General features: G+C 48.6%; 1 protein-coding gene across 6 annotated transcripts in view; it reads right to left on the reverse strand.

The window, feature by feature from the left end:
* Nucleotides 1–22896, reverse strand: part of ZBTB7C (zinc finger and BTB domain containing 7C) — a 150329-nt gene that overhangs the window by 25711 nt on the left and 101722 nt on the right. The window contains exon 1 of one of the 6 annotated variants that reach the window (XM_042028843.1): nt 20439–20566. The exons of the other annotated variants lie outside the window; for them this stretch is intronic. The gene's annotated coding sequence lies outside the window, so the exon portion shown is untranslated. Of the gene's footprint in view, nt 1–20438; nt 20567–22896 lie in introns of those variants that run through there. 6 annotated transcript variants of the gene reach the window in all.

A 22896-nucleotide genomic window follows, 5' to 3' on the forward strand; every position in this document is an offset into this window, starting at 1 on the left:
TGCTGCAAGCATATTTTATATGCCTGGCGATTAAAGAGGAAGGGAAGGGCATAATTTATAGAATTGTGAAACACAGAGGATAGCTTTCTGGCTGCAATGTTTCTTTATTTTCCTGTTATTCCTCTTATTCTTTCTTCTAGGCTTGTGAAAGGTGATGGATGGGCAGTGGTGGAGACAGAAATCTTCCTATTATATTCACAGGGCAGGTACTGAATCAGCAATCACGAAGGCTACACAAGCTGCACCTCCTCTGAACAAGCCTGAGACACAAAAAAAAGTGTTGCTGTGTGTCCTCAGCCTTTCTACAGCACTTTCCAGCTCCTGCAGCTACCTCACCTCTCTGTAGGTAGCAGGCTTCACTCTTTAAAAGAAGAAATCTGAGTATTGGCTCATTCTTGATGTAGATGGGAACATGACATGTCCAAGCTCTAGCCCCATCCAAATCCTGCATTTTTATGGAAAATCTGCCAAACTCTGCCAAGACCCTGGCACTTCCCATCCATCCCACCTCAGAGGAAGCAATTTCCACCTGTGTTTGCCTAGAGAGACACCTTGTAGACAAAGACATGGTGGCCAAGAAGGTGTCCAGAACACAGTGGCATGTCCTTGCAGTGAAGATGGCCAGGCACGCACTCAGCTGAATGAACAAAAGCAGTGCCCAGAGGTTGAGGGAAGTGAACCTTCCTTTCTATTCATCAATTGTGAGATCACAGCTGGAACACTGTGGCCAGTTTGGGGTCTCCAGACAGAAATGGCCCTTGTGGAGGCACCAAGATGGTCAGCGAGGTGGAGCACACGAGGTGAGGAGAGAGAGGTTTGTTCAGCCCAGAGAAGAGGGCATGAAGGGGGAATCTCACTTTTTCATCTCCCTAATGCAAAACTATAGAGAAGACGTCAGACTCTTCTCAGAGCACGAGAAGCCATGGGCAGAAGTTTCAGCAAAGCAAGTTTAGATCAGACATAAGAACATTTTTTGGTAAGAGGCTGGTCAAACCTTGAACCATGAGGCCAGAGAAATGCCAGGATTTTTATCCTTGGAGATGCTCAGAACTCAACCACACAAAGGCATGAGCCTGACCGAGAGGTGGAAGTGGGGTCAGGGGTTTTCAAAGGTCCTTTCCACCAAAACCATTCCCTGACTCCGTGCTCCACTTGTGCAGATAGGGAGCCAAGGCACAGAGCAGATAAAATAACACAACCACAGGTATGCAGCCAACCTGCACCTGAGGCCACATCTCCAGAGAGCAACCTAAAGCCCTACCCTCACTGCTTTTGAGCAGATTAAACCCATCACCACAGTGTCTGTGTGTGCTGGGCTTTCTGGGGTCATCTGCTTCCCTGGTAAAAGGTTGCGCTTCTCCTGCTGTAAAATTCTCTGGATTTTTAATTTTTTTTTCAACTTCAGGGCCAATTCAGCAACTCATCTTTCTGCTAAGACTGTCAGTGAAAGCGTCAACTGCATGGCTGGTTTCTGCGATGTGGAACCATGCCCACCAAGACTTGGACCAGGACTGCACAGCCCATTTCACATCAGCCACCATCCAGCCCACACTTGGCAAAAGACTGAAGACAGTATCAGCCATGCCTGCATGACTCCTGGCTTTGGGCCATTTTTCTTCAACCCTCCGAGCAGCCATGATATAAATCTTGCTCTTCTTTCACTGGTCTTTGCTGTGACAACACAATCACTTGGCTGCCTATGCCAGCTCTCATTGGGCGTTTGTCAGGGATGCGTCAGTGGAAAAATGAACTCTGTACCCTGGCGAAGAGGGGGAGCAGTTCTTCATGGAGCTAACCACTGCTGCCCTTTCTCAGCTCACACATTTGCTGCAGGAGGAGTGCAAGTCCTCGTGAAATCACTGTGAATATTTACCTCCCCTACAAGCAAATCCATATTCCTCCCTCCCGTTGAATAAGCAGGAAAACCTTGCCCAGATAAATGCAGGGTGAGAGCTTTGCTTCCCCTCCAATACCAGCACTCCCATGCCTAAATATCTCCATGAAATATGTGCATGTGCATGTGTACACATCCTTTATTCAGAGCTGTATTTACTCTCTAGAAAGAAGACTGCTTGTCCCACTGAAGCCAGAAAGAAGGAAGAAATTCTTTACACTGAGTGTGCTGAGGCCCTGGCACAGGTTGCCCAGAGAAGCTGTAGCTACCCCATCCCTGAAAATGTTCAAGGCCAGATTGGACAGGGCATGATAGTGGAAGGTGTCCCTCCCCATGGCAGGGGGTTGGAGTGATGAAAGGTCCCTTGAAAACCAGTCTATGATTCTGTGATAGGTCAGCTGAGTCCTCCTATTCACCCCAGGAATGCTGCAACTCCTGGCAAAACAGAGAAAACCATTCCCTGAAGCTGTAAAACTGAGACTCTCTAGCAATTCTTACATAGTACCTAAATGTTTGGCGTTTTTTTTCCAGTGTCTGAAACCTCTTTAATTGAGTCACTCCAAACGCTGCGAATCGCAGAGTCTGGTCAGGGGATGCAGGACCCCACTGCATGCTGGGCAGTGTGGGAACGTACAATCCCAACAACCACCCACAGGGAGACCATGAGGTCAGCAGAGAAGCCAGTGGGAATGGACACGGTGTGGATTCAGCTCAGGAAGCTCACACAGTTACAAGGCCATAAGCATGGGAGGGTGGAGACCTACTTCTGTCCAGAGAGAGGGAAGGGAGCCCATCCCCTGCTGAAAGCTGTGGGTGGACATATTGCACTTGGCCAGCCAGAAGATTAAGGCAGGTCCCCTAATTGAACATTTCCCAATGGGAGTGAGACAAAAAAAGCAATTCAAGGGGTGAAAAGAGTGCAGGTAAAACACCACCTGGAGAGAACAGGGTGGGCAGGAGAGGCTCCTCGCAGAGAGGGGCTAGACAAAGGCTTGTGGGGCAGAGGATGCTGGCTGCACCAGCCACCAAGTGCTTCAAACACAGGGAGCAGATAACCGGAGTCATGGAGCAGGGTGGGAGGAGGTGAAGGAAGCAGGCAGGAGAGAAGATTACAGGAGCACAAGGAACAACAAAGAAGAGGAAAACAGAGAAGGAAAAAATTATGAAGGGCCTTGAAGGTCAACAGAGTCAACTTCAAAAGGATTCCTTAAAGACATAGAGCAAATGCCTTTATATTCAATTATTAGTGTCCACAAAAATCTAAGTAGCATGGGGGGGCAGGGAATGACTCCCAACACTCTATTTGGCACGGAGGGAAGACAAAGTGGAAGGATGATAAGAGAAGTCTGGGACTCTGTTTTTCTAATGGAAGAGACAGGGCTGGAGTTGGCAAGACCCCCTTGCAAAGGACACAGAGTGAAGTGGAGGAGGCTGTTCAGGAGAAGAAGGATGAGAGTGAGCAGGTCTTCTCCTTTCTGGAACTGAAAAACGTTAAAAATTGACTTGCTCAGCCTGAAACAAAATGTTTTCCTAAATTCCAGGCATCTGCTTAATCAAAAATACAGCAAACCTTGAGTTAAAGAAATCATGCTGCCAGAGAAAGTCAAGACTTTTGCTTTGTAGATGCTGAAATGAAACACTTCCATTTTTTCACAATTCCACCATTAATCTGACAAAACTGACCCAGATGCAGAGCAGTTCTTTTGTCATCAAAACCTTCACTTTGTACTAAAATCTATTTAGCTGATTATCTGTCCCCACTGTACTTAAGGAAGCTAAAGTGAAGTACAAAGCCAGAAGAGTCGGCTCCTCTATCCTGGGGCATTCAACCCATCGGCAGAGTTAAAATCACTGACAAGCTATGGCAAGTTAATGTCAGTAAAATGGTACCCAACAGGAGGTTTGAAGCCAGCACAGTGAGCTCTACAATAAGTTCCAGTCCATTAAACACCAGGCTTAAGTAAAATATTACAGCAGGTCATGTTTTAAAGCAGACAGAATAGGCAAGGGAATCACTGAGGACCCATGAGGATCCTCTTGGAGGAGAACAGAAATTCTGCGTTTTTAATCTCCCTGCCCTAATCACCATCACTTTCCTCCTGACTGTATGTGCTTCCTTCCACTCCACACCACTTTTTCCACATGCTTATCCAGCGGTGGATGGCAGCAGGGACTTGTGTCACTGAGGCAAAGACATGGTACTGTTCCATCAAGTATTTGCAGGGCCACCACAAGGCCCAACAAGGTGATGACCACTCACACTGGAAAAAAACACACGAAGAAAGTGACTTGGTGAAGGCCAGGGAACAGGTCACTAAAGGACCCAAGAGTGGAAATCTTGTACTCCTATTTTCGCCCACCTGTATCCCAAGTGTTTAGTACTTTCCTCTGTTCAGGTTTGACCTTACCTTCTCCTGGCAGTTTCCTAATGGGCAAATAAATCTCTGAAGAGTATCTTAAATTCTTTTTTATCACAGACTGTATCAGTGTGATAATAAGATCAGCCTTCAGACTCCCCATTAAGTCACAGAAGGTGTGGTCATCAGTCATGCTTTTTCCAGACTTAATTGCCAGACAGACACTTTAAGTGGAAAGTCCACCTAATGAGCCCAATCATTAAAACATCCCTGGTTCCTATTTGAGATGGAGAATTATATTACTCTAATAAGGGGGTTGCATCTTTGCCCCCCTATTCAATCATGTGGCACACGAAAGGTGAGACTTCTCTGCAAGTTTGCCTTGGATGTGTTTCATTTAAATACGGCCCCCTGCTTCAGGCAAGAAAAAGTAATAAAACCCTTCACAGAAGGAAAACTGGGTGGTTGGAGAAGGTGGCAGCAACCTAAAAGTGAGCAAAGGAGTCACCATTGATGGGGTGTCACCACTGACACCAGGGTGACACCTGAGGGCTGTCCAGGTGGAGACGGTGGAAGAGTCACCAAAGTGGCTGTGTCAGGGTGGAGAAGATGTGACACCTGTGGTGTGTTTCTGCAAATGGCCAAGTGGGATGTACGAAGTGGGCTCTTCACTGGGACACCTCTTTGCTAAACAGTTCAAAAGAAATGGCTCCATTTGAAGAAAGAATTGGTTGTGTTGGCCACTATCAGGACCTGCACCACGTGGGAGAAGTGGCTGGGCAGCTGCCAGGAAGTTGGGAAACTGAGGTGGAGCAGCTCACGGATTCAAAAGCCCTTGCATGGGGCATCTCCAGCCAAAGTGCCCAAAACAGGGATCAGGCTGCAAGTCCTCTGCAAAAGGGTAATCCTCTCCTGCGCTGTCCAATTGTGACAGAAATAGTCGCCTTTCCCACCTCTCCATCTCCCACCCTTACTCATCACGCAAAGCTTTGTCTAGGTAAGCGCAGTCTGCGAGCTCAGCCTAGGTAAGACCAGCCCAAGTCCCTGGTGGTCTTCAGCCACACCAGATGCCTTTAGTTAGAAGCCATCAAACCCATGGAGGTGCCCCAGTTGGCCCGCTCCCACCCCAAAGCACCAGCAGTGAGAGCTGCTCCGCAGGGAATCCCAGCAGGAAGCCCGGGCAAGCCTGAGTTACGAGCTGCACAGCCAGCAGCGGCTTTGCCAGGTGCTGGGAGCGCTGGTTCAGAGCAATCCCTAATAAAAACAAAAGAAGCACGGAAGGGTGTGTTGCTTTTGGGTAATAATACATCTTAGAACTGCACGGCGAGGCAAAGACAACGCCGCGCCCTAAGCCACCCGAAGGGTGTGGGCATTATACAATGATTCGCCCACACCCAGAACCTCCGACGACAATTAACATCCAGCGCCGCACAAGGATCAGTAAATACCGTATCTCAAACCAGGAAACGCCAGCTTTTTCCATGTGCATGGAGAAAAAAAAAACCCAAACCAAAGATGTGTCTTAACACAAACATCACCCCGGGCAGATCCGCACCACCGCTGCGCACGGTATTTTCTGCCCTTCCCCTGGAAGAAGCCAGCAAAGTCAGCGGTATTCATATTTTGAGTTGTATTAAGGATCAATTTTGGAGTTTTTTCATCATTTCCCTCCTAAAGAAAAATAAAAAAACAGAACAACAAAACCAACAAACAAACCAACAAACGGAGATGATGGAACTATTAAAATGCATAATTACATTTTGATAACGACGAAGTCATGCAAGGCACTTAATAGATAATAAAATGACAAGATCTCATCACACCCAAGCTTATTTTCACAGCTGTAAATCTACTTCTGGTAAAGTCGCCGGGAAAAGATTTTACTATTGAGTAATAATGGAAACAAAATAGCACTTACTAAAGGGAAATGAGAGCAAGAACTCATCAGATGTTGAAAGACAACAGAGAAAATCAGTTTGTTATTAGGAGACAGGAGAAATAACACTGTTCTGTTGGTCTGAGATATCGGCAGTGAGATGTGTTGGTTATTAACAGAGATCCCACTTTTCTTTTCCCCCTAAACCACAGTGCATTTGCTGTGATGCTCATGAAAACAGCAATTAAAGATGCAGCTCTGGGGTTGCACCTCCAGGAAAAGAAAAAAAGCAGCAAAATGAAAGTGTCTCCAGATCTATTCCTAATACTTTCTGAGGTCATGAAATTCAAGTTGTTTTTCCAACATAAATTCACCTGTTCATGTAAAAAAAAAAAAAAAAAAAAAAAAGAGATGATGATTGTGATAAACCTACTTTCTGAATGATCCCAGGAAAAATGCAGCAGCTTTGACTCTGTGGGAGGATGGAGCTAGTAGAGTTACCGTGTACCTCTGCCCAAAATAGGGAGGCTCAAAGCCTTCCAGGGGCCAGGTGGCGCTCCCAGGGAGGAATGGTTGTTGCAATATTAATGAGGGAGGAGACAGGACCACCAGGGACAAATGAAATATGTATTCCTGGCTGGCACAGCAGAGACAGTTCATGTAGCTCAAGAACAAGGGGGTCATGCTGGACGTGGCTACTTGCCCTCGGGGCAATCAATTGGGGCAGATCAGGAGCTGTTTGTACAGATAACAAAGCTCTGCTTGAATTTCTGAATCCTGAGAATGGGCTGGAGAAAAAATGGATTTTGATTCTCCAGCTGCAGCACTGAAAAACAGGAGTGAGGCATAGCCCTACCAGTGCACATACAAGCAAGGAAACAAAAATATCCAATATTATTGTTTACTGATGATGGCTCGGAGCATGTTCAGACCTGACTAAGTTTCTACTGGGCAAGGTTTTATTATCATTATTATTATTACTATTACTACTACTAGGACGACAATTACTGTTATTATTACTATTGCTATTAATTGTAGTGACCATTTAAACTGCACCAGTGTCTTATAGCTACAAGCTGGATGCTCATTCCCTTAAAGGCACTGTATAAGTGAGACCAAGGAGGAATAATCCATTCCTGAATGCTTGTGCTCCAAAGAAACAGTGGGAGAACAAAAAGACCCCATTTTGTACTGAAGAGGAACAGAGAGACTTGATGATTTGCAAAGGCCATGGATGAAGCCCTTGGCAGAGCCAAAATTTGATGTTAGCTTTTCTAAATCCCAACTCAGCCCTCTGTCTAGACTATCAGTCTGAACTAGCTCTCATCTCAGGGTCAGCTTTATCCTAAAGACTGAGGCAGCCTAAAGCTCAGAAGGGCTCCAGGTCAGGGCCACCCCATGGGCTCTGATGGGAACAAACTTTTCTTCGCAGGGGTGTTGTGGTAGGTCAAGGGGTAAAGGTTTTAAACTAAAGAAAAGGAGATTTAGCTTGGATTTGAGGAAGTTTTTCATAATGAGGATGGTGAGATCCTGGCACAGGGTGCCCAGAGAAGCTGTGGCTGCCCCGTATCTGGAAGTGTCCAAGGCCAGGTTGGATGGGGCTTGGAGCAGGCTGGGACAGTGGAAGGTGTCCCTGCCCATGCCAGGAAGGTTGGACTAGAGGACCTTTACCGTTCTTCCAGCCCAAACCATTCAGTGAATCCCATATGCCAGGTGTTTGCCATGTGCTGAATCTTGTGCCCACAGCCCATGGTTGGTGGCACCAGCCCAGCAGCCAGGTGGCTCAGCCCATCATGGCAGTGTTTTGGCACCTGGCAAAGCCAGAGGATGTTGGTGTGCACCAGGACAGAGTAAATCACCCAAAAGGAGTTGGGATTGGCAGGTTTGGGCTGGTGGCATCACTCGGCACCTCCACAGTTCAGCTGGGATTTTCACTGGACAAAACCAAAATGATGGGGGCATGAAAGAAGAGTGGGATTCCAGGGGAAAACAGGGGTAGAGAGAGAAGCTGGGAATGACAGCTTGTTGCATCTACCACCCAGCCTGACAGGGTGCTGTGGAAAGGACAGGGCAGGGAAGGTTTTGCATGCAAGAAGGGACACTCAAAAAAAAGTACCAACAAAGAGAGGTTTTTAAAAATATAAACAGTTTTGGGGAACAAACACAAATGGCGTGCAAGCTAAAAATAAGCAGCAGCAAGTGAAAAAAAGGATTAAAGGAGCCCGAAAGAAATAGCGAACAGCAAATTGCAGGGAATTGTTCGGCAAACAATAAAACGCTCCTCGCCATCTCCCTGCAAAAGGCAGATGGCACTGGGAGAAAGCAACCCCCAACAAATGATAGCTGCAAAAGGGGTGAAGGAGGGGGGGGGAGAAAATTTCAGACCTGGCAGATTTGTTAAGTGGTAATTTTCCCTCTGTCTGTGCAGAAGACAAAGGGGAGGGAAAGCTCCCCAAGACAGGGATTGTATTTCACTCCGCGGTTGAGAAGGCTTTCGAGTGTCTGCAGATAGCGGCAAGAAATGGTCCTAAAAAGATTAGAGCTCTTAAGGTAGGGCAAAATACTATATCCAGACAACACACTCGAGTTTTAATGACAGTGGGGAGAGAATTGAGTGAACCATCGTCTGCTGCCTCTAGGAAACCAAAAACTTAATTTGAAACAGCACAGGCTCGAGCTGGACTTTTCTCACAGAAAGGCTTTACTCCTGCCCTTTAAGCATCACTTTTTATCCTCAACACATATTTTTCATTCATCTTTTTCCCACAGCCAACACGAGTTTAGGAAGGGTCTTCCAGGTTTTTAGAGTGATTTGGGTAGCTTGGCTTTCAGCATCTCCCTGTGTGGAATGCACCTCTTCTCACTGCATCCCTCTTGCCAGGCCATTAACCATGTTTGTGGATACCCACCTGAGGGATGAAGAAGGAAAGTGGCTTCTCAGAGATGCATAGGGAATGTGCTGGAAAAGAAATTCACGCTGGGTTTCCCAAGTCTCAATCCCCAGACCACCCCCTGCCCTTCCTACCTCTGATTCCACTGTGGGCCTGCTAAGCTGGACAGGCCAATTCCCAGTGGGTGCAAACGAGCAGAGCTTCCATACAACCCATTTTACACTGGGACCAAGACCAAGCATCACATCCAGCCCTAAATCATAGAATCACAGAATCATTTAGGTTGGAAAAGCCCTCTAAGATCATCAAGCCCAAGTGTTAACCCAGCATGGCCAAGGCCACCCTGAATTTTGACTGAATCGGGAATTTTGTGCCTCCCCAAAAAATGAGGCTGATTGCTACAACCCCACAATAACCAATGTGCCCCTCGGGGGTTACCAGGACTCCCCTGGCACCACCTGGCTTGGGACAAGGACAAAAAAGGGTACTGCTTTGCTGCCAGCCTCACAGCTGCATATTCCAGGGCAGGGGGGGCATCACTTCTGTGTCGTCCCCACCAGCCCCATCTCCGGCAGGTGACACCGAGGTGGCTCTGCCATCCCCCATCTCAACTCCTGTATTCCCCACCCAGAGACTTTCGCTGCAGGGACCCCCCTGACCTTGCCCGGGGCTCTGTTGCTAAGAATAAAGCAGAGGACTGTGCTGTGCTGGCACGCGGTGGGATAATTGCAGGGAAGCGGCTGCTGTAGCCCAGCGACCGCAGTAATTGGGCATGGGCCATCCTGCAGTCAGGTTTCCCGTGCTATTATCCCCTTATTAATAGAAACCAAATCTACCTTTGCAGAGGAAGCACTGTGAGCCTGGAATTATGCGGTGTGGGGCTGCAGGGAGGCATCTGTGGCATCCCTGCAACAGCCTCAGCCCTTCACCACCCAAGGGGTGGGTCCTGGCAGGATCCACAGGATGCTCCCGCCCAAGTCGTGGCAAAATCCCAGCCACAGAGACCTAAGGTCCCCTGTGGTCATTGGAAAGGTGAATCTTAGACTCAGCCACATGACAGTTGCCCTCACCGAGGCAGGCAAGCAAGATTTGTTCTATTAACTAATTAATCCCAGCAGTATCCCTCCAAGGTATGGCAGGGAGTATTAATTTCATCTCCCAAGGAGGAAAGCTGAAAGTCAGAAAGGCTTGGATTTCTCCTTGCCCACCTGGATGGGGTATGGTGGGGGCCACAAGCCCCCATGGATTTAGGGCTGGAAAACAATGCACAGCACCTCGGCTGGGATGCTCTTGCCAGGGTACCACAGGATGTTGAATGTAAAAGAGGCAGAAGTGATAGCATCATTTTAAAGAGAATCGACCCACAACGCCAGGGCTCTTTTTGCTGGAATATGTGAAAGCAAAGTGTTGGTTTCTGAGACACCCAAGGACAAGGCAGAAGTCTCTGCAGGGGCTTCCAGGCCTTCTATGTCAATGTGGTCATCTGGCTTTCCATGGCCGGGACTAACACAGGTACTTCTCCCCATCCCTGTCTTATTCCAGCCTAATTTCCTCTCTGAAGCTTAACTTCTAAACAGTCCTGAATAAAACGTGTGTCTGATCATGACTTTTTACCTGCCTCAGGAAGCAGGAAGCAAGGTGTGAGTCAGGATTAAAGCTGGAAAGTAGACTAAGTGCCTCTATCCGAAAAGCAATCAACAATGAAAAGAGTAAGGTCTGGTTTGGCACAGTTATTTTTTTCATGAAAGTTTATTAAAGTCTTCAGGACCATCTGAATCTTGTCTCAAATCTGAGATTTGCTTTGAAACTTACAAAGTGAAGGGTCTGATGAAGAGCAGCTGAGGGAGTTGGGAAAGGGGCTCAGCCTGGAGAAAAGGGAACTCAGGGGGGACCTTCTGGCTTTTCCAACTTAAACAATTCCATGGTTCTGTGATTCCCCAGTGATGCTCATTTCTACCTCCCTCAGCATCCACGGCAGGCAAAGCCCAGCAGATAATCTCCTACAGAACAATCTTAACCATGAATGTTAATAAACTCAAGACTGACACAAGGATTTATCAACCCAGAGTATTTCCATGCTTCCCTCTTTCTCTCCACCTCTTCTTCACCCAGCTTTCAGCACTCCTCATTTCAGCAATTAATCCCAGCCTTTCTGAAGAGGCTGAATCCTACAAGCTTGAAACCAAGTCCTCACAGAGCCAAATCAGCACAGATGTGCCAGAGAGCAATGCAGATGGTTTTTCCTTCCCCTGAAACTCGAGACTTTGCTTCTGCTCAGTGCTGTGGTATTTTGCAGACTGGGGACATCAGGAGCATGTCCCATCCCCATATGGCAAGCGAGAAGTCACCCTGGGAAGATTAAAGCAGAGAGAGAAGACCTGGGTTGCCTCCTGCATTTTTCAGCCCTTCTCCATCCCTTTGTGAAAGGCTGATGCTGTTAAGCAACTATGTAAGGGATGAAAAGAGTCAGGGAAAATAAATAATACATGGATGTTGAAGTGTGTTGCCAAGGCCACTTCCAGGATGGATCTGTACCCTCTGGACAGCTGCCTGCTCCTGCCCTAGAGAGATGTCACTGGGAGTGAAATGGAGCTCCTAGGCAAGACGTTGTTCCAGAGTGACACATCAGAAAACCTTGCGGGTGACAGAAACTGTAACTGCTGTGCTTAAACTTCACTGGCCCATTCCACCCCCGTGAAACCCAGTTTCGCTGCTGATTTCAGCAGAATAGGGAGGGATTTGCCCCTACCAGGGCAGCTGGGATTGCTGGGGATACCTCTCCCCAAAGCCTGAGCAAAGCCCCACAGCCTGAGCAGGGGCCTCCTTGTAGCCCTCGGGCCTCATGGATGCTCTGGCTTTCATGAGGACCTGAACAATGCTCTCCATCCTCCCCAACCGCAGGCCAAACCAGATGCAGAGAGCCAGCAGCCTGAAAGAAAAGGCATCTTAGACCCAGTGTCTTCTTGGGGTTCAGGGCAGCAGTGTCTTGTGTGCAGAGGCTGTGGACACCCCAAGGGATCCCACCAGCTCCATCCCCAAGTCTTTACTTCAACACCGGCTTGGCCACATCTGCCTGTGTTTTTCTCAGCAATCCCCCAAGAGCTCTATGGCTCTGTAGCAATGAGAGATAACATGCCTGACTCCAACTACATAACTGGAATGCAAAATAAAAGGCACGTGGTGTGGCCGGATACAGCAAAGACCATGACGTGAGCTGCCCTGACTCCTACCACGGAGAGCTGGCTGTGCCAACACTGCCAGCAGCCCACTGGAAGGGCTCCTGTCCCCAGTCTGTCCTTTCCATGGGTCAGGAGGTGAGGCACCACCCCCGGAACAGAATGCCTGTCCTTCAGCAAAGACACAGAAGTGTCCAGCCCTGATGCACAAGGACACCAGGAGGTGCCCGGGGTGCTGGGAGGTGACAGTGAGGAGTGCAGTCATTGGGGTGGCAGCTTCCAACCTTGCTGTGATGGAGAAGCCCAGGCACACCCCTGCCTCACTGCTGCTACCTGGAAAACAGCTGAAATAGCCCCAGCAAAGCACTCTGCAACCCACTAAACCCCCTCTCCTCTCCTGTGCCTGCTGCAGAGGGCAGCTGGAGGGGCCCAGGAGACACAGCACACAGGGATGCTGCAGGGACTCCTCAAATGAGATGCACACAGACAGTCTAATGTCTCTGCAAACCCCCTCCCCACACATCTGCCAAGATCAGAACTGCCTACAAAGATTGAGGATGTTTTTTGAGAAATACTAGCTATAGCTGTTTGCACGCATTTGCCTTACAAAGCGACTGGGAGAAGAGGGGGGAAATACTCTTCCTGTTTAGCACAGAAATATAGGTAACAATCATGAGGCAATAATTGATTCATCCGATAGTTTATTAACTGGATTTGGGGTGTGCAAGTGACAGCCTCTGCAGCCAGCCTTTCATGTGACACGTTATTAAAGGCTCTTTTTCTGGCTCTGAAAGGCAGTGGCTGGAAGATCAAAGGTCAGACATTTCAAGAAGTAAATTGGTTTAATGTGGCTGCAGATAGCCTCACAAAAACCTAATAAATATGCAGTGAAATGTAAGGAGAGAAAATTGTGGACAAGAGAGACAATTACTTTGAAACCAGGATAAGAGCAGCGCAGGCTCAAATTAATCAGCGTTCAGGCTCCTTCTCTCTGTCTCAGGATTTAGTATTCAGAGCAGGAGCCCAGCTGATGGTGGGATGTGCTGCGGGGAGCACCGGTACCCAAAACCTGCTGGGGGAAGATGCTCAGCTCCAATCCACAGCTGGAGTGGTGGTGAGAAACACCCTGGTTTTCCAGGTACACCTGAGACCCACAGCAAAGGATGTGCGTGAGCACCACAGGATTTTGTGGTGGCTGGTGAACAGATTAGCACTCCATGGCGGAATATTCTCCTATGACAACAGGCTGGGAGAGTTGGGGGTGTTCAGCTGCACAAGAGAAGGCTCCAGGGAGAGCTCAGAGCCCCTGGCTCGGCCTAAAGGGGCTCCAGGAGAGCTGCAGAGGGACTGGGGACAAGGCATGGAGGGACAGGTCACAGGGAATGGCTTCCCACTGCCAGAGGGCAGGGACAGATGGGATATTGGGAAGGAATTGCTGTCTGTGAGGGTGGGCAGGCCCTGGCACAGGGTGCCCAGAGCAGCTGTGGCTGCGCCTGGATCCCTGGCAGTGTCCAAGGCCAGGTTGGATGGGGCTTGGAGCAACCTGGGACAGTGGAAGCTGTCTGTGTCCCTGTCCCAGGGGAGGCTGGAACCAGGTAATCCTGAAGGTCCCTTCCAAAAAACTGTTCTGTGTTTCTATGATTTTATTTTATGACCCTGTGGGGAGCCCTTGGTGTGTCCAAGTAGGTTCATGGCAGCACTGGAACATCAACTCACAGCCCAAATCCCATTATCCATTGGTAAAAAAATGAATACAGAAGGGCTTGATTATAAGAATTGATCGTTTAAGCTCATCTCATTTTTTGCTCGATCTCTTGACGTTTTCAGAAACTTGCCTCACTTATTTCTAAACTCCAGATTGTGGTATCTGAATTACCTGGCGGTTTTTGTTTGGATTTCTTGAAATGCTTTAACTCTAATAACCTCTAAACACTCACGACACAGGATTTCTTTGCTAAAAAGTCACAGGTTCACTCCTTTTAATTACAGGTGGGAAAACACCCACTCCAGTTCTCTAATGTGGAAAGGGGCTTCCTGCACAAAAACAAAGCGCGATATTCCCAGTACAGCTATAAACAGGAGCAGAGGAAACCAATCCATGCAACAAAATGCCCCAGACAAGCCAACAAGGACACAACCTCTTTGTATTCCCTCTGCAGGTCACCTTCCCCAGCTGATCCATCGTGGTTTACTCCGGCCCCACAGGACAGACTGAGAGGGATCAAGCAGCAGGGTCTCTCTGTGATTTAGCAACACCAAGCCTCGCCTGCTCACCCTCACAGGGACCTTCTGTAAGCACCTAAAGGTTGGGACCGAAGGGCTAAGCCATTCAGTAGAATCACAGAGTCATTCAGGTTGGAAAATGCTGTTGAGTCCAACCATTTATCTCCCCACCACTGCCCAGCCCAACACTGACCCATGTCCCCCAGTCCCACATCCACATGGCTTTTAAATCCCCCCAGGGATGAAGATGGCACCACTGCCCTGGGCAGCTGTGCCAATGCCTGACCACTCATTCTGTGAAGAAAATTTCCCAGTATCCAACCTGAACCTCGCCTGGCACAACTCAAGGCTACTTCCTCTCATCCTGCCCCTTGTTCCCTGAGGGCAGAGCCCAACCCACCCCTGCCCCCCCCAACTGCCCCCTCCCGTCAGGGACTTGTGCAGAGCTACAAGGTCCCCCCGGAGCCTCCTTTGCTCCAGCCTGAGCCCCTTTCCCAGCTCCCTCAACTGCTCCTCATCAAATTTGTGCTCCAGACACTTCCTGACCTCTACTGCCCTTCTTTGGACAAGCTCCAGCATCATCGGCCACGTTCTCCCATAGATGGACCACCATGGATGAATGGGATCCCTCTGACCACCACGTCCCCATTCATGGCTCTCATGTACCCCTCTGCCCAGAATGGAGCTGCACCCAGAGCAGCACCAACACCTCCCTGGTGAGGAAACCTCCTGAGAAGCCTTGGGGATGAGGCAGAGAGGGACAGCTGGTGCCACCTGTGTCCTGCTGGCTAAGGGACAGTTCAAAGAGAACCCACCCTTCATGGGTCAGCAACAAGGAGAACTGATGGGACATGGGCCTCTGCACCTGCAGCCCACGCAGGCAGCCCTTGCCCTGAGTTATCTGTGTGTATATTGCTCTGCCATAAATCAGGAGCCCTAACAACTGTAATTTGTATCTGAGGAACTTGGAGCAATTACAAAATCAGCCCAAACACCATTTGTTTCACAAGATTTTGCCCTTAGTTAGCACGGTCGTTCTGCTTTAATTGCACTGTAATTAATTGCAACAAAACTGTTTGGAAAGTGCATGTGCACAGTGGAAAGGCTGGAATATTGCAACCTGACTCCTCCGCTGCAGCCACAAGCATAAAATCTGTCATCCTCTTTCCATGCAACACTTAGCATTCATTTTACCACCTTGTATCCAGAGGATCTCCAAGACCTCTCAAAGCCAGACCAAGACTCATGGAATGCAACTACTGAACTTACTTTACATGCAGGGAAATTAAAGCTCAGAAGAGCTAATCTCTTTAATTTCTCTTCAGACGTGACTAAGAGGGTATAAATTGCCCAAAGTAAACTAGGCCTGGGCCCGGATGTAAATCACAACCCTGCAACACTCAGAGGTTCTCATGTCCCCTTGCAGCTCCCAAAGCCACCCAGCACCTTGAAGAGGCTGGGATCTGCCTCCTGTCCATGGGGGAGGTTGCCTCACGCATAAATTCAACACGAAGCAAAAGACCTCCCTAAAGAGAGAAGGCAGTGAGAGTTGGAAACAATGATATCCCACTCCTGGAAGTGTCCGAGGCCACGTTGGACAGGCCTTGGAGCAACCTGGGGTAGTGGGAGGTGTCCCTGCCCATTTCAGGCACGTGGAATGGATGATCCTTAAAGTCACTTCCAACCCAAATCATTCTACAACAGAGGAAAGCAAATCTGACCCATTTCTTTCACAGCCCATCCCTTTTTAGCACCCAGCTGTGGCATGGAGGTACTAATCCCAGCTGAGGTGGTCTTCCAGAGCCCCCTCTCAGCTGGCACTCAGTCCCTCAGCACAGACTGTGACAGCAGCTGGGCAATCACTTGGAAACGAGAAGCCACCAAATCCATCCACGGCTGCCTTGAGTCTCATCCCCTGAATGATTATTTCTGTGCAGGGAAGGCAGCTGCACCAGAAGTCTGCATTCCTGCAAGGCTGGGGAGAAGGTCTGGAGGGACAGTGGAGACAGGAGACAGGGATGAGCTGATGTGGCTTATCTCTTCTCACCCCCTCAGTGAGTGGCCGGGGCAGTAACTTGCTGGTAAAGCAAGAGGGGACATTTCCCATTTTGAAATTGCTCAGCATTGGTAACAAAAACTTATTTTTTCAGCTAAATAGACTTGCAGAAAAAAATATGCTCTTGCTTTTCTTCCCTCTTTGCTGTTTTCTTTTTCTGGTTTCTCTTCTCTTCTCTTCTCTTCTCTTCTCTTCTCTTCTCTTCTCTTCTCTTCTCTTCTCTTCTCTTTTCTCTTCTCCTCTCCTCTCCTCTCCTCTCCTCTCCTCTCCTCTCCTCTCCTCTCCTCTCCTCTGCTCTCCTCTCCTCTTCTCTCCTCTCCTCTTCCTCTTCCTCTTCCTCTTCCTCTTCCTCCTCCTCTTCCCTCCCCAAGCCACACGGTAGAGAACAGGCTCAAATTTTGCATGATGACAGCAGTGCCAGCACAAAGACTGTGGATCCACCTCTCTGGCCACCCACCGGGCACCATGGTGTGACACAGCACAAGGGAATTTCATGGCAGAGTTGAGGATGCACCTGCTTGGAGGAGCTCATGGCAACAGGAGTCAGCCAGTGACTGGGCAGGTAGCAGCAGGGGGTCCAAAGGCAGCAGCAAAATGGTTGGGATTATCCCAGCAGCAGTAGCTCTGGAAGATCCAGCTGATGTAGGAGACCTCCCAGGCACATGCCTAGAGAGCCTGGGGTTTGGCTGAGGATCTGGTCCATCAGCTTCAACTCACCTTGGCAAAAGGTGCCCAGATACCATGGTGACGGGCTCGGCAGGGATAAACACTGAGCATGGGTGTGGGTTGTTTGCATAGTTAGGAAGCTGGCTGGTCTCCATCCCTCCACCCTGCCTCCTCCCAGCAGTGCCAGGACCTCAGTCCAAAGTGGTCTCCTTCCTCCTCCTGGGCTGGATCATCCACGGGCAACACGGAGGCACTTCCCAAACTGGTTCCCTGCTAGGCAGGGCAGGGTGGGGGCCAGCAGTGCTGGGCTGCTGCCTCTCCCCAGGAGGTGGAAGTCATTTGATGGTCCCAACATCTGCCTGAACCCACATGGAGACAGCGCAGAGACTTCATGGTGTGGACATTCCCACCTCCTCCTCCTCCTCCTCCTTCTCCTCTGCAGCTGCCAAGAACTTCAAGTCCCTTGCAAAACCAACAGCTGGGATATGGTGTCCTTTTGCCCACCTAAAAAAAAGTCACTCAGAACCACCACACATCCATTCCTCAGGTGCAAGGGCATCTTTTTGAGGAATAGGGAAGAAAGCAACCCAAGAGCAGAGAGAAATAAATGTATAATTAAGGCAAGCTGCTCACATGAGCGATACTTGAGAATCATGCAGACCTGTGAGCAACGTTGCCATCAGGCACACAGCTCCTCTCAGGCTTCCAGTAAGGAATAAAAAAGCTCTGACTAATAAAAAGAGGCCTCCAAATCATTCTTGGCAGAAGCATCCCAGCCTCAGATCCCCTCCCTCTATTCATGAGTAAAGCTCTCTCAGGCAAAGGAAAATAAACCGTGCAGCTACCTCGCTGACCCGACCTGCAGCAGGGTGCAGCTGGGTGCTGCCTGCCCCTTCTCCAACATCAAATGCCAAAGTAGTAGCCTATTTTATATATACATTAATTTATATATTGTAAGGAAATTTATAATATGTATCATGCACAAAAAGATACATTATATGGGTGCATATATGTATAAATACATATTGTGTTTATATAAAATTTTATATATATATATAATACAAATATTAATGAGAATAGCACCACGCAGATGAGACCCATCATGATTCTGCATTCCCATCTCCATCCTGCCAGGAAGGCAGGGGCACTGGCAGGGGCAGGGATGAGTCCTCCCCTCACTGCCTGGTTTCCAGGATCGTACACTCACACTCAATAATATCGTGTTTCTATGCGGTCTGAGATCCTTCACCTCTTCTAATTAGTTACAAGTGTATAAAGGCATTCCACCAGGGACATTTAATGGGAAAAAGACCAAGGACTACGAACTGGGCAGGGAAGACTCCAGTTTTGAAACTATTTTAATAACTTGTTATTTAATTAAGAGCAATAGCTCTGAAATTATGTCAGTGAAACTTGCTACTTATTTATTAATTAGAGGAGGAATTTCAAAGGAGGCTCCAGGAGTTAGGTGCTGGACAGCCTCGGGCTCACTGGAAAATCCCAGGTTTCTCCAGCTAGTGCTTGCTCAGCGCTCAAACACGCCGGGTCTGACTCCTCACTGCCTGGCACCTGAAGTAAACAGCGTCAAGCACAGGCAAAAAGTGAGTGTTAAACGCTGCCTGTTCTGGAGTATGGGTTTGGAAAGTCCTTGCTGCAGTGGTGGGAGTGATGGAAGGCACTGGAAGACCAGGGAAACACCACAGAGCGTCTCCTCTACCTTTCTAGGAGCCTTGCTGGGCTGTCCTGGTGTGGATACATCAGGATATGCATCGAGAAGCCTGTAAAAGGTTTCCTCTCCAGTGTGGGGTGCTGGAGATGCTGAAGGTTGGCCATGCCCATGGTATCACTCCCTGCAAACAGCTCTCGGATAGACCCAGCAACGTCAACATCCTCCCAGGAGGAGAAACTCCTCTCTGATTCCACTTCCACCAAGCAGAGAGGAGGAAAAAGTCCTATTCAGCTTCATTTCCCCAAATATTGCACCTGAGTGAACTGGAAGGGGGTTCCACATCCCCCTTCTGAAGGCAGAACAAGCTGCAGGTCTGCGCATGGCCGCGCCGAGGGTTTGTGTCCACCCGACGCGCGCCAGGGAGCAGCGCAGGGATGGCTGAGCGCCGGTTCCTCCTCTGCTGAACACATTCCTCCCCTCCTGTTTTCATTCAGCCCAACCTTAAACAAAACCAGCGCTGTTGTTTTTATCCGCGGCGTGGATCTGGGAATTGCCTACATGGGGTCGGGGGAGCTGGAGAGGGGATTTGTGCTGCTGAAACAGCGTTTCATCTCGAGAAGGAGCTGTTAAAAATATAAGCGCTTAACTAGGTGCAACACACTGTCCTACTGCATCCCATCTGCTAGCTAAGAAGCAAAAAGTTCCCAAGATAGACTGAGATTTACACCCAAGCTCCAGATATGGGGTCTCCAGATAAAGGACCTGCGGCTTCTGCATGCTTGCAGCACAGGCAGCACGGAGCAGGTCAGCTTGAGCTGGGCTTAACCCTGCACCAAGCATTGACCTCCTCCCAACCATGCCTCCCAGCACATCTTTAATCACAATTTCTTTGCCAGCATTAAATCTGCCGAGATGCTTTAACTATTCAAGAGGAGAACGGGATTTTTTCCCACAAGTTTTCTGCAAGGAACAACTGAAACAAAAACTCCTTCAGCACAAATACTAATAGGAAAGTATAAAAAATATATAATGGAAATATAGTAAGTACTATCTTGTATTATTATAGACATATTTCTATTATATATTTCCATCTACTAAAATATTTCTATTAATATCTATTTCTATTCTATTCTATTCTATTCTAAATATTAATCAACTGCCTCATGAGATCTCTTCTGCTTTCCCAGCTGGACATACTGGCAGATCTGTTTTTGCACTGGTATTTCCTATCTAAAACAAATAAACATATAACTAAGCTGGACTTACAAAAAAAAAAAAAAGCCCTGAGAATTGAGAAGTTGTATCGCACAGGTGTTGATGTACAGCCAAAATCTCCGGGCTTGGTAAAGATTCAAGATAGCAAGGAAAGAAATCAGACAGAGATTCACGGGTTTGAGTTCAAACAGCAATTAAGAACACATGTAAATGGCGACAGATTAGTACAGAGGATCGCTCCAACGCGCCAAAGATTTTCAACATGAGCACGATTAGCCTCCGAGCAATAAATTCAAGTACCTTCCCCTCCCCTCAATATCCTGCAAAACCCCTAAAAGCTGGAGGGGGGCGGGGGGGGAGGTTAAAAACTAAAAATCACATATTTCAGCAGCCAAAAATAGAGCATCTGACCCACCTTCCCTCTCCAGGTGCCGACCCTCGTCCTCCCCTCGGCTGCCGTGGCTGCGCGGGGAATCCGGCAGCGTCGCTCCCTGGGTGTCTGCAGCCAAGCGGAGATTGTCATTGATTTGTGTGCAGAAAGTTAAGCCTTTCTAGGAGCGGTTGGGAGAATTCACTCCCACCACTCCCTCTAAACCAAAAGTATTTGGCACCAGGCCCTCCTCGTCCACCTGTACTATTAAGGTCTAAACAACACCCAGGACACGGACTGATTTTTACCGGATCTGTTCAAGTTTCCTTTTTTAAACCGGCACACAAAGTTCTTCAGAAAGAAAAACTTGGGGGGTTGTTGTGGTTTTGATTTTTTTTTTTTAAGGGTTTGTTTTTTTTTTTAAAATCTCGTTTTTCTTACAGCGGATTTATCTCATTCTTTTTGTTCTCTGCTCAGCCAGACAAGCCCCTCCCTCGTCTAACTGGCGACCCCCGATTTGCCCCCACAGAGGTCACTCTGTGGTTGACTTTCCTATGATCTGCTCCACTTCCCCTGCAAACTGTGCACCCATCTGAGACGGGTAAATCTGGGGAGGGGGGTGAAAACCACCTCTTTTGAAAAAAGAACTGGCTGTAATTTAACTAAAAAATCAGGTTTGCACATGAATGACCCAAACAAGCAAGAAGATGGAGGAAAGTATCTTCAAACGGGGAGGTTGGTTACTCAAGTCCTCTGTCACTGAGTTGTACTGGTGACAAGACCCCAACCCAGGTGTCCAATCCAAGGAATGAGTGACTGAAAAACCTTCCCAAGTGCCCAGTGTGGGGCTTCCAAACCCCACCCCAGCACTCAGCTTTGGAAGACAACTCCTGGCCACCTCAACTGCACCAGACAGCCAACAATCCCATCCCACATGCACCTCCCGTGGCCCCTGGCCACAAGGATGTCCCCAGAGGAGGATTCACCCCTCGGGAGCCCGTCTCAGCAGCCATGAGCAGCCTCACCTGGCTAAGCCCAGCTCGCCAGCGTGTGCACAACCCCAAAGGGCTGGCCATCATGTTGAGTGATAAATAACTGGGCTCTCTCCTCTCCTCCTTGCTGGGTGCACTACGGAGCAGCTTATTCTTGAGATTCTGCCCCAAATTGAGAGGTCACACTGACTAAAACACTGCATTTCATAAAATACTGGTTCCTTTCTGGCACAGGTATACGTGTTTTTGTTAATACAATAAATCCGATGAGAGCAGCTGGACACCAAGTTCCACTTACATGCCTTTCTGATGGTTTTCTTTCAAAGAAGCACATTCAAAAAAAACCCCAAATCACAACCAAAATTGTTTATACAAGAGAAATCTTTCTGAAGGATGAGGCAAAATCAAGTGTAAGATAGCCTAGGGCAACCTGGCACTCCCAGACACGGCTTGGAAGAGCTCCGTGCTCAGCACACGGTTACTTTTGAAACTTTTATTACACGCTTTCTCAGTCCATAGGAAAAAAAACATTAATGCTGTTTCCATCCCCACACCCAAACCACGATCTGCAGCTCCTCTGACTACTGGGTTTCTAAGGAGTGTCTGGGTAAATCAGTAAATGAAGTCGCAGTGAACAATGTGTCTGGCCCCAGATAAGGGCAGAGCAAAACTTGGGCAGCATCCAGTGACTGTCGAAGTCGGCATGGAGAGGAACACCAATTGCCACCCACTGCTTTTCCTGGTACTCCCGTAGCTGGCATCCCCTGGGGGATGGGAGAAACCAAGCAACCACCCACCCAAGCTCCTCAAGCACAAAATCATGCTACTCTTCATTTCCCACAAAACCTACTTTTTTTTTTTTTTCCCATCAAAAAGATTTGCCTCCATCAATTCACCAAAGCCAATGTGTTGAAGAAAAAATTACATCTGTCCCAAGCTAGCAAAGCACGCTGTTCACGGTGCTGCTTCTCAAAATGGTTTATAATCAGGGTGTATGGAAATGTCCTCAGCACCAGGAGGAGCATGTCCAGGGAAGGGAATGGAGCTGGGGAACAGGCTAGAGTCCCAGGAGCGGCTGAGGGAGCTGGGAAAGGGGCTCAGGCTGGATCAAAGGAGGCTCAGGGGGGACCTTGTGGCTCTGCACAGGTCCCTGACAGGAGGGGGCAGCCAGGGGGTTCGGGCTCTGCTCCCAGGGAACAGAGACAAGAGGAGAGGGAACATCTTCCAGTTGCACCAGGAGAGGTTTATTGGGTATTAGGGAAAATTTCTTCATGGGAAGCATCCAGCCCTGGCACAGCTGCCCAGGGCAGTGGTGGAGTCCCCGCACCTGGAGGGGTTTCAAAGCCGTGTGGATGTGGCACCTGGGGACATGGATTAGTGGCAGAGCTGAGGGAATGGTTGCACTTCAGGGTTTTTCTAGTCTAAACAATTCCAACCCCAAATTCTTGCAAACCAGACCCAGTACTTCCATACAGAAAAATATCTGGGTGTGGACCATGACAATTGAAACA

The sequence above is a fragment of the Corvus kubaryi genome, unplaced genomic scaffold (genome assembly GCF_017639235.1).
Source record: "Corvus kubaryi isolate FWS band 111438036 unplaced genomic scaffold, C.kubaryi_AGA036_p1.0 37308, whole genome shotgun sequence".
In the NCBI taxonomy this organism is placed as follows: Eukaryota; Metazoa; Chordata; class Aves; order Passeriformes; family Corvidae; genus Corvus; species Corvus kubaryi.